The 13,104-nt window shown below is 43.2% G+C and overlaps 1 protein-coding gene across 1 annotated transcript in view; it reads right to left on the reverse strand.

Annotated features, from left to right (window-relative positions):
• The window catches only part of LOC116362117 (calcium-regulated heat stable protein 1-like), a 29,167-nt gene extending 20,149 nt beyond the window's left edge, over positions 1-9,018 (reverse strand). Inside the window, exon 1 of the mRNA XM_031816408.1 lies at positions 8,649-9,018. The gene's annotated coding sequence lies outside the window, so the exon portion shown is untranslated. The remainder of the gene's footprint in view (positions 1-8,648) is intronic.
• Between the last annotated feature and the right edge of the window lie 4,086 nt (positions 9,019-13,104).

Here is a 13,104-nt window from a genome sequence, read left to right on the forward strand (position 1 = left end):
CTCACCCAGAAGGACTCACAGCTCTTAGAGACTCACCCAGAAGGACTCACAGCTCTTAGATTTACACAGAAGGACTCACAGCTCTTAGAGACTCACCCAGAAAGACTCACAGCTCTTAGAGACTCACCCAGAAGGACACACAGCTCTTAGAGACCCACCCAGAAAGACTCACAGCTCTTAAGAGACTCACCCAGAAAGACTCACAGCTCTTAGAGCCTCACCCAGAAAGACTCACAGCTCTTAGATTTACACAGAAGGACTCACAGCTCTTAGATTTACACAGAAGGACTCACAGCTCTTAGAGACTCACCCAGAAAGACTCACAGCTCTTAGAGACCCACCCAGAAGGACTCACAGCTCTTAGAGACCCACCCAGAAGGACTCACAGCTCTTAGAGACTCACCCAGAAGGACTCACAGCTCTTAGATTTACACAGAAGGACTCACAGCTCTTAGAGACCCACCCAGAAGGACTCACAGCTCTTAGAGACCCACCCAGAAGGACTCACAGCTCTTAGATTTACACAGAAGGACTCACAGCTCTTAGAGACTCACCCAGAAAGACTCACAGCTCTTAGAGACCCACCCAGAAGGACTCACAGCTCTTAGAGACCCACCCAGAAGGACTCACAGCTCTTAGATTTACACAGAAGGACTCACAGCTCTTAGACTCACCCAGAAGGACTCACAGCTCTTAGAGACTCACCCAGAAGGACTCACAGCTCTTAGAGACCCACCCAGAAGGACTCACAGCTCTTAGATTTACACAGAAGGACTCACAGCTCTTAGACTCACCCAGAAGGACTCACAGCTCTTAGAGACTCACCCAGAAGGACTCACAGCTCTTAGATTTACACAGAAGGACTCACAGCTCTTAGAGACTCACCCAGAAAGACTCACAGCTCTTAGAGACTCACCCAGAAGGACTCACAGCTCTTAGAGACCCACCCAGAAAGACTCACAGCTCTTAAGAGACTCACCCAGAAAGACTCACAGCTCTTAGATTTACACAGAAGGACTCACAGCTCTTAGAGACTCACCCAGAAGGACTCACAGCTCTTAGAGACTCACCCAGAAGGACTCACAGCTCTTAGAGACTCACCCAGAAGGACTCACAGCTCTTAGACTCACCCAGAAGGACTCACAGCTCTTAGAGCCTCACCCAGAAAGACTCACAGCTCTTAGAGCCTCACCCAGAAAGACTCACAGCTCTTAGAGACTTACCCAGAAAGACTCACAGCTCTTAGAGACTCACCCAGAAAGACTCACAGCTCTTAGAGACTCACCCAGAAACACTAACATGCATTGACTCAGGGCTGTGAATATTTATGTAAATGGTATTTCATTTTCAATACATTTGCTAACATTTCTATAAAAATGTTTTTACCTTGTCATTATGGGGTGTAGACAGGTGAGAAATACAATCAATGTAATCCATTTTGAATTCAGGCTGTAACACAACAACATGGAATAAGTCAAGGGGTGTAAACACTTTCTGAATGCACTGTGCATGTACCTCTACTACCTCGTACCCCTGCCCATGGACTGAGTACTGGTACCCCGTGTATACAGCCAAGTTATCATTGACTCGCTACTGGTACCCCGTGTATATAACCAAGTTATCATTGACTCGCTACTGGTACCCCCTGTATATAGCCAAGTTATCATTGACTCGCTACTGGTACCCCGTGTATATAACCAAGTTATCATTGACTCGCTACTGGTACCCCGTGTATATAGCTAAGTTATCATTGACTCTGTACTGGTACCCCGTGTATATAGCCAAGTTATCATTGACTATGTACTGGTACCCCGTGTATATAGCTAAGTTATCATTGACTCGCTACTGGTACCCCGTGTATACAGCCAAGTTATCATTGACTCGCTACTGGTAACCCGTGTATATAGCCAAGTTATCATTGACTCGCTACTGGTACCCCGTGTATATAGCCAAGTTATCATTGACTCGCTACTGGTACCCCGTGTATATAGCCAAGTTATCATTGACTCGCTACTGGTACCCCATGTATATAACCAAGTTATCATTGACTCGCTACTGGTACCCCCTGTATATAGCTAAGTTATCATTGACTCTGTACTGGTACCCCGTGTATATAGCCAAGTTATCATTGACTCGCTACTGGTACCCCGTGTATATAACCAAGTTATCATTGACTCGCTACTGGTACCCCGTGTATATAGCTAAGTTATCATTGACTCTGTACTGGTACCCCGTGTATATAGCCAAGTTATCATTGACTCGCTACTGGTACCCCGTGTATATAACCAAGTTATCATTGACTCGCTACTGGTACCCCGTGTATATAGCTAAGTTATCATTGACTCTGTACTGGTACCCCGTGTATATAGCCAAGTTATCATTGACTCGCTACTGGTACCCCGTGTGTATATAACCAAGTTATCATTGACTCGGTACTGGTACCCCGTGTATATAGCCAAGTTATCATTGACTCTGTACTGGTACCCCGTGTATATAGCCAAGTTATCATTGACTCGCTACTGGTACCCTGTGTATATAGCCAGGTTATCATTGACTCGCTACTGGTACCCCGTGTATATAGCCAGGTTATCATTGACTCGCTACTGGTACCCCGTGTATATAGCCAAGTTATCATTGACTCGCTACTGGTACCCCGTGTGTATATAACCAAGTTATCATTGACTCTGTACTGGTACCCCGTGTATATAGCCAAGTTATCATTGACTCGCTACTGGTACCCCGTGTATATAGCCAAGTTATAATTGACTCGCTACTGGTACCCTGTGTATATAGCCAAGTTATCATTGACTCGCTACTGGTACCCCGTGTAAATACCCAAGTTATCATTGACTCGCTACTGGTACCCCATGTATATAACCAAGTTATCATTGACTCGGTACTGGTACCCCGTGTATATAACCAAGTTATCATTGACTAGGTACCTTGTGTTTATAACCAAGTTATCATTGACTCGCTACTGGTACCCCATGTATATAACCAAGTTATCATTGACTCGGTACTGGTACCCCGTGTATATAACCAAGTTATCATTGACTAGGTACCTTGTGTTTATAGCCAAGTTATCATTGACTCGCTACTGGTACCCCGTGTGTATATAACCAAGTTATCATTGACTCGCTACTGGTACCCCGTGTATACAACCAAGTTATCATTGACTCGCTACTGGTACCCCGTGTATATAGCCAAGTTATCATTGACTAGGTACCTTGTGTATATAACCAGGTTATCATTGACTCTGTACTGGTACCCCGTGTATATAACCAAGTTATCATTGACTCTGTACTGGTACCCTGTGTATATATTAAGCATTCTAGAACAGTTAAATAGTTAGCATGCACACATGTACGCAGAGGTCTAAGGCACTGCATCTCCGTGCAGCAAGAGGCGTCACTACAGTCCCTGGTTTGAATCCAGGCTGTATCACATCCGGCCGTGATTGGGAGTCCCATAGGGCGGCGCACAATTGGCCCAGCGTCGTCCGGGCCGTCAATGTACCGACATTGGCATTTTTTAGCTAATATCGTCTGATACCGATATGTTCACAATATATCATGCATCTCTATAGATAATAGTTTCATAACACCATCGCCAGGCTGACAGGAGCTAGAGGCTAACAGCTAATGTGTCTGTTCAACAACAGAGAGGCTAACAGCTAATGTGTCTGGTCAACAACAGAGAGGCTAACAGCTAATGTGTCTGTTCAACAACAGAGAGGCTAACAGCTAATGTGTCTGGTCAACAACAGAGAAGCTAACAGCTAATGTGTCTGGTCAACAACAGAGAGGCTAACAGCTAATGTGTCTATGTCTTTGTGCCTGTTCAACAACAGAGAGGCTAACAGCTAATGTGTCTATGTCTTTGTGCCTGTTCAACAACAGAGAGGCTAACAGCTAATGTGTCTATGTCTTTGTGCCTGTTCAACAACAGAGAGGGTAACAGCTAATGTGTCTATGTCTTTGTGCCTGTTCAACAACAGAGAGGGTAACAGCTAATGTGTCTATGTCTTTGTGCCTGGTCAACAACAGAGAGGGTAACAGCTAATGTGTCTATGTCTTTGTGCCTGGTCAACAACAGAGAGGGTAACAGCTAATGTGTCTATGTCTTTGTGCCTCTTCAACAACAGAGAGGGTAACAGCTAATGTGTCTCTTCAACAACAGAGAGGGTAACAGCTAATGTGTCTATGTCTTTGTGCCTCTTCAACAACAGAGAGGGTAACAGCTAATGTGTCTCTTCAACAACAGAGAGGGTAACAGCTAATGTGTCTATGTCTTTGTGCCTCTTCAACAACAGAGAGGGTAACAGCTAATGTGTCTATGTCTTTGTGCCTCTTCAACAACAGAGAGGGTAACAGCTAATGTGTCTATGTCTTTGTGCCTGGTCAACAACAGAGAGGGTAACAGCTAATGTGTCTATGTCTTTGTGCCTGGTCAACAACAGAGAGGGTAACAGCTAATGTGTCTCTTCAACAACAGAGAGGGTAACAGCTAATGTGTCTATGTCTTTGTGCCTCTTCAACAACAGAGAGGGTAACAGCTAATGTGTCTATGTCTTTGTGCCTCTTCAACAACAGAGCGGGTAACAGCTAATGTGTCTATGTCTTTGTGCCTGGTCAACAACAGAGAGGGTAACAGCTAATGTGTCTATGTCTTTGTGTCTGTTCAACAACAGAGAGGCTAACAGCTAATGTGTCTATGTCTTTGTGCCTGTTCAACAACAGAGAGGCTAACAGCTAATGTGTCTATGTCTTTGTGCCTGTTCAACAACAGAGAGGGTAACAGCTAATGTGTCTATGTCTTTGTGCCTGGTCAACAACAGAGAGGGTAACAGCTAATGTGTCTATGTCTTTGTGCCTGGTCAACAACAGAGAGGGTAACAGCTAATGTGTCTATGTCTTTGTGCCTCTTCAACAACAGAGAGGGTAACAGCTAATGTGTCTCTTCAACAACAGAGAGGGTAACAGCTAATGTGTCTATGTCTTTGTGCCTCTTCAACAACAGAGAGGGTAACAGCTAATGTGTCTCTTCAACAACAGAGAGGGTAACAGCTAATGTGTCTATGTCTTTGTGCCTCTTCAACAACAGAGAGGGTAACAGCTAATGTGTCTATGTCTTTGTGCCTGGTCAACAACAGAGAGGGTAACAGCTAATGTGTCTATGTCTTTGTGCCTGGTCAACAACAGAGAGGGTAACAGCTAATGTGTCTCTTCAACAACAGAGAGGGTAACAGCTAATGTGTCTATGTCTTTGTGCCTCTTCAACAACAGAGAGGGTAACAGCTAATGTGTCTATGTCTTTGTGCCTCTTCAACAACAGAGCGGGTAACAGCTAATGTGTCTATGTCTTTGTGCCTGGTCAACAACAGAGCGGGTAACAGCTAATGTGTCTATGTCTTTGTGCCTGTTCAACAACAGAGAGGGTAACAGCTAATGTGTCTATGTCTTTGTGCCTCTTCAACAACACACACAGCGGGAGTCTGGAGGGAAGTAGCAAACTCATAGTGCTCTCTAAGAAAACACAGAAAAGACACTAACACTGTCTCTCTGACTTCATGACTATCTGTCTGTCTCTCTGACTTCATGACTGTCTGTCTGTCTGTCTGTCTGTCTGTCTGTCTGTCTGTCTGTCTGTCTGTCTGTCTGTCTTCATGTCTCTCTCTGTCTGTCTGACTTCATGTCTCTCTCTGTCTCTCTGACTTCATGTCTCTCTCTGTCTCTCTGACTTCATGTCTCTCTCTCTCTGACTTCATGTCTCTCTCTGTCTCTCTGACTTCATGTCTCTCTCTGTCTGTCTGACTTCATGTCTCTCTCTGTCTGTCTGACTTCATGTCTCTCTCTGTCTGTCTGACTTCATGTCTCTCTCTGTCTGTCTGACTTCATGTCTCTCTGTCTGTCTGACTTCATGTCTCTCTGTCTGTCTGTCTGTCTGTCTGTCTGACTTCATGTCTCTCTGTCTGTCTGTCTGTCTGACTTCATGTCTCTCTGTCTGTCTGTCTGTCTGACTTCATGTCTCTCTGACTGTCTGACTTCATGTCTCTCTCTCTGTCTGACTTCATGTCTCTCTCTCTGTCTGACTTCATGTCTCTCTCTCTGTCTCTCTGTCTGTCTGACTGTGTCTGTCTGACTTCATGTCTCTCTGTCTGTCTGTCTGTCTGACTTCATGTCTCTCTGTCTGTCTGTCTGACTTCATGTCTCTCTGTCTGTCTGTCTGACTTCATGTCTCTCTGTCTGTCTGACTTCATGTCTCTCTGTCTGACTGTCTGACTTCATGTCTCTCTGTCTGTCTGACTTCATGTCTGTCTGTCTGTCTGACTTCATGTCTCTCTCTCTGTCTGACTTCATGTCTCTCTCTCTGTCTGACTTCATGTCTGTCTCTCTGTCTGACTGTCTGTCTGACTGTCTGTCTGTCTGTCTGTCTGTCTGTCTGTCTGTCTGTCTGTCTGTCTGTCTGTCTGTCTGTCTGTCTGTCTGTCTGTCTGTCTGTCTGTCTGTCTGACTTCATGTCTCTGTCTGTCTGTCTGACTTCATGTCTCTCTCTCTGTCTGACTGTCTGTCTTCCGTCCGTCCACATTGTAACTCAATACCTTTAGTAACAAAACACTTCTACTCCGACAAGATGCTTCTAAACATTACGGTTCCTGATATCACATTCCCAAACATTCAGGATGCCATTTAGGGCACACACCACAGGACTGGTCACATTTACCCAGAGAAACACAGAGGATTTACTGTACGTATCTAGTAACACAATTTCTATGAAACTTCCCACACACACATCTACTTCCCCATTCCCAGACCTTGGAGTGGTAGAGACACATCTACTTCCCCATTCCCAGACCTTGGAGTGGTAGACACATCTACTTCCCCATTCCCAGACCTTGGAGTGGTAGACACATCTACTTCCCCATTCCCAGACCTTGGAGTGGTAGACACATCTACTTCCCCATTCCCAGACCTTGGAGTGGTAGACACATCTACTTCCCCATTCCCAGACCTTGGATTGGTCTCTCTCCTCCTAATATCCTCCCTCTCTGTCTCTCTCCTCCTAATATCCTCCCTCTCTGTCTCTCTTCTCCCTCTCTGTCTCTCTCCACCTAATATCCCTAATATCTGCCCTCTCTGTCTCTCTCCTCTCTCTCAGTCTCTCTCCTCCCTCTCTCCACCTAATATCCCTAATATCTGCCCTCTCTGTCTCTCTCCACCTAATATCCCTAATATCCTCCCTCTCTGTCTCTTCTCCCTCTCTCCACCTAATATCCCTAATATCTGCCCTCTCTGTCTCTCTCCTCTCTCTCCGTCTCTCTCCTCCCTCTCTCCACCTAATATCCCTAATATCTGCCCTCTCTGTCTCTCTCCACCTAATATCCCTAATATCCTCCCTCTCTGTCTCTCTTCTCCCTCTCTCCACCTAATATCCCTAATATCTGCCCTCTCTGTCTCTCTCCACCTAATATCCCTAATATCCGCCCTCTCTGTCTCTCTCCTCCCTCTCCGTCTCTCTCCTCCTAATATCACCCTCTCTGTCCTCCTACTTTCGTTTTATTGCCCACTAGGGACCATTAGCACAGAACACTAGTCTACAGAACACTAGCCTTCTAGAACCATTCATATTGACAACAGAACACTAGCCTTCTAGAACCATTCATATTGACAACAGAACACTAGCCTTCTAGAACCATTCATATTGACAACAGAACACTAGCCTTCTAGAACCAATCATATTGACAACAGAACACTAGCCTTCTAGAACCATTCATATTGACAACAGAACACTAGCCTTCTAGAACCATTCATATTGGCAACAGAACACTAGCCTTCTAGAACCAATCATATTGACAACAGAACACTAGCCTTCTAGAACCATTCATATTGACAACAGAACACTAGCCTTCTAGAACCATTCATATTGACAACAGAACACTAGCCTTCTAGAACCATTCATATTGGCAACAGAACACTAGCCTTCTAGAACCATTCATATTGACAACAGAAGACTAGCCTTCTAGAACCATTCATATTGACAACAGAACACTAGCCTTTCTTAACCATTCATATTGGCAACAGAACACTAGCCTTCTAGAACCATTCATATTGACAACAGAACACTAGCCTTCTAGATCCATTCATGTTGACAACAGAACACTAGCCTTCTAGAACCACTCATATTGACAACACTGAACAGAAGAAAACTGGGATTTACACCAGTCTGACTCTTAACACACACGCAAACCCCCTCCCCCCCTAAACTACCCGCCCCCACGCAACCCACTCCCGCCCTAACTTCCAACTACAAATATTTAAATAAAAAAATATGCTTCACTTCGTTTTGAATCCCCATCAGTTAATAATTAATGGGTATGATTTAGACTTAATTATGAAACAGCTATAGTAAAATAGCCAACTACAGTTATTTTGATTGTATCGAGCGACTGCAATTATTTTCATTCGACTGTCAATAATGTAGGCTAATAGCGTAACTGTAATGTAGGCTAATAGCGTAACTGTAATGTAGGCTAATAGCGTAACTGTTTATAAATGCTGTACGATAAATGCTGTACTCATTATATGAATGGCGTTAATGAATCAATCATGTTTGCGCAAGGCTTTGAAGTGAAGCGAGTCACCACTCACCTTTTCCGAACTTTTCCGTGGAGGAAACAAAAACACTTTCCTTTTGAGGTCGAGCAGCAGGTAATGGATACAAACTGACTCCCTAAAGTCTGAGATTGGAATCAATCAATTCGTAACCTTTTCTCACAACAAAATAGTTATTTGGGAGAATAGACAGGACATGTGAAGTACACGACAGCAGTGAAGCTGGGTTTGTTTCTCTGTTCGTTTCAGTGCGAGTCCCGATGGGCGGGACCCACTAGCTTTCATCTAACGATGACGTCATCGTGGAGTAGGCTCCTCATTACCGTAAACCCGAAGAGATCTGAATCTAAACCCCCACAACGGAGATACACGATTTTAGTAGCACTCGATATTGATCGTCCAGCTCTCCATGCGGCACGTTAGGACGATAAAAACAATTGTCTCCAAGTGCAAAAGTCAACCTTTACCTTACGCAACATGAGTTTACAGCAAAGGATTGACTTTTACCAACAGATCTAGGAACAGATTACCAGGCCATTGGTCGAGTTCCTGCCTCACTACATTACAGACACATGCCAGATTTTTACAACGTCTGGATTTTTTTAATTTTACCTTTATTTAACTAGGCAAGTCAGTTAAGAACAAATTCTTAATTACAATGACGTCCCACCCAGGTCAAACAACCCAGCTTTAACCTTCCATTAGGGTAACATGTGGACTGTAACACCATTAGAGGAATAGACTGTGGACTACAAGTGGGTGGTATTCACTAGGAACCAAACGGAGGCCAACAGGCCAGAACGGGGAGGGACTAACCTGGGATGTATTCATTTGTGCACACCGTAGTAAAAATGTCTTGCAACGACAATGAGTTTTTATTGGACAAATTCACAGAGGTCACTCCCTGTTCCATCCCGTTTGCTTCCGTTTTGGGAAGTGGTGATTTTCCTCATACAATTAGGGGGGGGGGGGGGGGGGGGGGGGGATCCTGGTAATTACTAGAGGGGAAACTCATCTATCATCCTGAACACCCACTTCCCCCACATAATGACCTCTGACATCAACTACTAAGGAAATTACCTTCATAACATCGTTAAATAGACATTATTTATTTTAAAAAAGGCAATCTAATATTAATATGGTTTGTGAACTCTAGAATTTGTTTGCAAGCATGATATCTGTACAAAACACTCCAACATGTCCCAACAAACAAAACACTAACGTGTCCCAAACAAAACACTAACGTGTCCCAACAAACAAAACACTCCAACATGTCCTAACAAACAAAACACTAACATGTCCTAACAAACAAAACACTAACTTGTCCTAAAAAACAAAACACTAACATGTCCCAACAAACAAAACACTAACGTGTCCCAACAAACAAAACACTCTAACGTGTCCTAACAAACAAAACACTAACATGTCCTAACAAACAAAACACTAACATGTCCTAACCAAAAAAACACTAACGTGTCCTAAAAAACTAAACACTAACGTGTCCTAACAAACAAAACACTAACATGTCCCAACAAACAAAACACTAACATGTCCCAACAAACAAAACACTAAAGTGTCCTAACAAACAAAACACTAACGTGTCCCAACAAACAAAACACTAACATGTCCCAACAAACAAAACACTAACGTGTCCCAACAAACACTAACATGTCCCAACAAACACTAACGTGTCCCAACAAACAAAACACTAACGTGTCCCAACAAACACTGACGTGTCCCAACAAACAAAACACTAACATGTCCCAACAAACAAAACACTAACATGTCCCAACAAACAAAACACTAACGTGTCCCAACAAACACTAACGTGTCCCAACAAACACTAACATGTCCCAACAAACAAAACACTAACGTGTCCTAACAAACAAAACACTAACGTGTCCCAACAAACAAAACACTAACATGTCCCAACAAACAAAACACTAACGTGTCCTAACAAACAAAACACTAACGTGTCCCAACAAACAAAACACTAACATGTCCCAACAAACAAAACACTAACGTGTCCCAACAAACACTAACGTGTCCCAACAAACACTGACGTGTCCCAACAAACAAAACACTAACGTGTCCCAACAAACACTAACATGTCCCAACAAACAAAACACTAACGTGTCCCAACAAACACTAACGTGTCCCAACAAACACTAACATGTCCCAACAAACAAAACACTAACGTGTCCTAACAAACAAAACACTAACGTGTCCCAACAAACAAAACACTAACATGTCCCAACAAACAAAACACTAACGTGTCCTAACAAACAAAACACTAACGTGTCCCAACAAACAAAACACTAACATGTCCCAACAAACAAAACACTAACGTGTCCTAACAAACACTAACGTGTCCCAACAAACACTAACGTGTCCCAACAAACAAAACACTAACGTGTCCCAACAAACACTAACGTGTCCCAACAAACAAAACACTAACATGTCCCAACAAACAAAACACTAACATGTCCCAACAAACAAACACTAACGTGTCCTAACAAACACTAACGTGTCCCAACAAACACTAACGTGTCCCAACAAACAAAACACTAACATGTCCCAACAAACAAAACACTAACGTGTCCCAACAAACAAAACACTAACGTGTCCCAACAAACACTAACGTGTCCCAACAAACAAAACACTAACGTGTCCCAACAAACACTAACGTGTCCCAACAAACAAAACACTAACGTGTCCCAACAAACACTAACGTGTCCCAACAAACAAAACACTAACGTGTCCCAACAAACAAAACACTAACGTGTCCCAACAAACAAAACACTAACGTGTCCCAACAAACAAAACACTAACGTGTCCCAACAAACAAAACACTAACGTGTCCCAACAAACAAAACACTAACATGTCCCAACAAACACTAACGTGTCCCAACAAACAAAACACTAACGTGTCGCAACAAACAAAACACTAACGTGTCGCAACAAACAAAACACTAACGTGTCCCAACAAACAAAACACTAACGTGTCCCAACAAACAAAACACTAACGTGTCCCAACAAACAAAACACTAGTGTCCCAACAAACAAAACACTAACGTGTCCCAACAAACAAAACACTAACGTGTCCCAACAAACAAAACACTAACGTGTCCCAACAAACAAAACACTAACATGCCCTAACACTAACGTGTCCTAACAAACAAAACACTAACGTGTCCTAACAAACAAAACACTCCAACATGTCCTAACAAACAAAACACTAACGTGTCCCAACAAACAAAACACTAACGTGTCCCAACAAACAAAACACTAACGTGTCCCAACAAACAAAACACTAACATGCCCTAACAACACTAACGTGTCCTAACAAACAAAACACTAACGTGTCCTAACAAACAAAACACTCCAACATGTCCTAACAAACAAAACACTAACGTGTCCCAACAAACAAAACACTAACATGTCCTAACAAACAAAACACTAACGTGTCCCAACAAACACTAACTTGTCCCAACAAACACTAACGTGTCCCAACAAACAAAACACTAACATGTCCTAACAAACAAAACACTCAATCAAGGGACCCCACAGCATGACATTGTAAATTCATTTATTTTCATCTGAGCTGTTGGTACAAACGTTTAACATTGGGGCGTGTGTGTGTGTGTGTGTGTGTGTGTGTGTGTGTGTGTGTGTGTGTGTGTGTGTGTGTGTATGTGTGTGTGTGTGTGTGTGTATGTGTGTGTGTATGTGTGTGTGTGTGTGTGTGTGTGTGTGTGTGTGTGTATGTGTGTGTGTGTGTGTGTATGTGTGTGTGTGTGTGTGTGTGTGTGTATGTGTGTGTGTGTGTGTGTATGTGTGTGTGTGTGTGTGTGTGTGTGTATGTGTGTGTGTGTGTGTGTGTGTGTGTGTGTGAGAGAGAATGTATGTCTGATGATAACATGTGATGATTATAAACCAGAGGAACAGGAGCTGTGAAGACGTTCTGAAATCAACACAAGTAAGGAACAGCCCTGGAACTGGATGTAGGAAATCACAAACTAAACCAGACGCAGGAAACAGGAAATGGTTGTATTCAAACTAAACCAGGAAATGGTTGTATTCAAACTAAACCAGACGCAGGAAACAGGACATGGTTGTATTCAAACTAAACCAGACGCAGGAAACAGGAAACAGGACATGGTTGTATTCAAACTAAACCAGGAAATGGTTGTATTCAAACTAAACCAGACGCAGGAAACAGGAAACAGGACATGGTTGTATTCAAACTAAACCAGACGCAGGAAACTAGACACGGTCGTATTCATTAGGCACCATCCAGAATGAAACACTCGATTTCATTACACCACAGAACAGGTGATTCATTAGGAATCAAACAGAATGAATACACCACAGAACAGGTGATTCATTAGGAATCAAACAGAATGAATACACCACAGAACAGATGATTCATTGGGAATCAAACAGAATGAATACACCACAGAACAGGTGATTCATTAGGAATCAAACAGAA

This window comes from Oncorhynchus kisutch, unplaced genomic scaffold (assembly GCF_002021735.2).
Source record: "Oncorhynchus kisutch isolate 150728-3 unplaced genomic scaffold, Okis_V2 scaffold788, whole genome shotgun sequence".
In the NCBI taxonomy this organism is placed as follows: domain Eukaryota; kingdom Metazoa; phylum Chordata; class Actinopteri; order Salmoniformes; family Salmonidae; genus Oncorhynchus; species Oncorhynchus kisutch.